General features: G+C 45.6%; 1 protein-coding gene across 14 annotated transcripts in view; it reads left to right on the top strand.

The window, feature by feature from the left end:
• Positions 1-2,500, top strand: part of cyst (rho guanine nucleotide exchange factor 18 cysts) — a 676,181-nt gene that overhangs the window by 441,050 nt on the left and 232,631 nt on the right. The gene's annotated exons all lie outside the window — the stretch shown is intronic.

Below are 2,500 nucleotides of genomic sequence, written 5' to 3'. Positions count from 1 at the left end.
TCGGGGTGATATGAGTCTTAAAATAGGTTACAGTTTATTTGATTAGATGAGCGGTTGTATCAGAGCTTCTTTGGTTATGTATTTTTATTATAGATATGTTTATAAATACCGTCCGATAGAAAGAAAATCTGCAAAGGTGCGATTATCATCTTCGTTTATTTTCGTCCTCTTTCTCTTCCTTCGTTTATCTTTCGTCATCGGTTCCTTTTTTCTCCGGCGTTAATCTCTCGCTTTCTCCACTGTGAACGTTCATGGAAAATGGGTGTGCTAATAGGAGGATATTCGTTTTCTTTCAAGATTTTTTTTTACTTTCTGGAAATGGGATTTTCTCTTCCATCTTTCGACTTTCGCGCCTTCCTTCTTTTTACACGTGTGCAAGTGTCCAAGTATGTATAAAGATGTAAAAGGATTTTTAGGCAGCGGCGGGAGCTATCGCCTCTCTCTCTCTTCATTATCAACGCCATTGTTGTTTTTAGTTATCTTCGTCATCGCCACTATCGCGATCATCTTTATCATCTTACCTCAGCTTCTCACGGCATTCGCAGTTAATTGTTTATCCTTTCCTTTCGACCCCCCCCCCCTAACCCCCGTGTCGCAAGTATCTAGACGACGGGTGTAATTGTTGGGCATTTTCCCCCTTCAAAGATGATTCATCCGGCAGATGGGGAAACGCCAGTCGGAGGGAAATTTGCGTGGAGGGGAGGGGGGGGCGGTCTAACGGTTTCGGAGTCAGAGGGGGAGGAAGAGGGGTGGGGATGACGGGTGAGGGGTGGGAGGGAGGGGGAAGGGAGGCAAGGAGGCTGGGAGGCTGGGATGGAGAGAGAGGGAGAATGAGAGTGAAAAGGAAGAGGGAGAGGAAAAGGAAGAGGAAGGAAGCGAAGGTTGGGAGAGAGAGAAAGAGAAGGGGGGGAGGATATATGAAGGAGGGGAGAAAGGAAGAGAGAAGACAATAGGATGGGAAAGAAAGAGAGAGAGTGGGGGGAGGTAGGGAGAGAGAGAGAGAAATGGATGGAAGTGAGGGGAAGGAAAGGAGAGGAAGAGAGAAGGAAGGAGGATGGGGAGAGAAGACTGAAGAATGATATGGAAAAAGGGTGAGAGACAGAGAGAGATAGAGTGTGTGTGTGTGTGTGTGTGTGTGTGTGTGTGTGTGTGTGTGTGTGTGTGTGTGTGTGTGTGTGTGTGTGTGTGTGTGTGTGTGTGTGTGAGAGAGAGAGAGAGAGAGAGAGAGAGAGAGAGAGAGAGAGAGAGAGAGAGAGAGAGAGAGAGAGAGAAAGTCTTGAGACTTTTCGTGTGCGCTTTAAATATACACGTCCTGTGCCAATATGCACTAGAAAGAATAGATGATCTCGTTATGTTTATCTGGAAAAGAAAATCTAAACTATTTAGCGAAGAAATTGCCTCCCAGATCTGGCCTCTGATCTCTTTCTCTCTCTCTCTCGCTCTCCCTCTTCTTCTCCCTCTCCCTCTGTCCTTCTTTCCCTCCTCTTCCTCCTTCCCCCGCTTATCCGTCCGTTCCTCCCCTCCTTCCATCTTTCTTTCCCTTCCATCCTCCCTCCCTCATTTTCTCCATTGTCTCCTCCCTCTCTTCCGTGCCTGTCTAGTAGTTATCAAGAGATTATCTTCATGAATTGTCCCATACACATGGGAGTCATCGTTTGTTCTCCCGCGCCTCTATTTCCAAATCAAATAACCCCTTTTCAAATTCCTTTTTACGGTTTTAACTGTTTGCATCATTACCAAAGTCTGCGGCGCAACTCAGGTTCAAGCAAAAATATTCTTTTGAATTTTCTGAAGGTATTTACGGCCTGTGGTGAATACATTGATCGATCGCCTCGTTGGCTTTGCCTTTTGCGCCATTTCGAGCTCCTTTTGGCGCTTCGCGGGGCCGCTGTGGTTTCTCTAACGAATGTCTGTTCAAGCCTCGACGACTCAGCACCGCGTGACAAAGCCTGCTGCTGGGGGGGGGGGCTGACCTGAACTGGCTCTTTAAAAAGTTGGTTGCTGAATCGATCAATTATCCTGGCGTGCTCTGATTCTTTTCCTTTTTTTTCTTCCCCCTTTTTCTATTGCTCTTCCTATTCCTTCTTTTTGTATGTCTCCCTCCCTTTCTTTATTTTCATCTCTTCTCGCTTCCTTCCTTCCTCTCGCTTCTTTGTTTTTCCTCATTCCCTCTCCTCATTTCTTGTTTCTTGTACTCCCTCCCTCTTTTACCCCCATCTTCCATCGCATTCCTTCTCGCCTTCCTCCATTCTATTCTTCGCTTTAATTCCTCCTCCTCATTCGCCAGACAATTCTTTGAGTATAGATGTGTAAAAAATAGAAAAGAATCAAAATGAGAACCAAAATGAAAGAGGAGAAGAAAACTTTATTGTTGTCAGTATTTCTTTTCTTCTTCGGCGGAATCTTTTCTTTGCATGTGTGTTTCACTCGCCCGTGGGGGGCTTTTATTTGCTATCCTCACGTTTCCTTTATCGTTTATTGCTCTGTCTTGGTCTTCCGG

This window comes from Penaeus vannamei, chromosome 5 (assembly GCF_042767895.1).
Source record: "Penaeus vannamei isolate JL-2024 chromosome 5, ASM4276789v1, whole genome shotgun sequence".
NCBI classification, from domain to species: domain Eukaryota; kingdom Metazoa; phylum Arthropoda; class Malacostraca; order Decapoda; family Penaeidae; genus Penaeus; species Penaeus vannamei.
The sequence above is the reverse complement of the archived record's forward strand: the minus strand, read 5'-3'. Positions and strand labels throughout refer to the sequence as shown.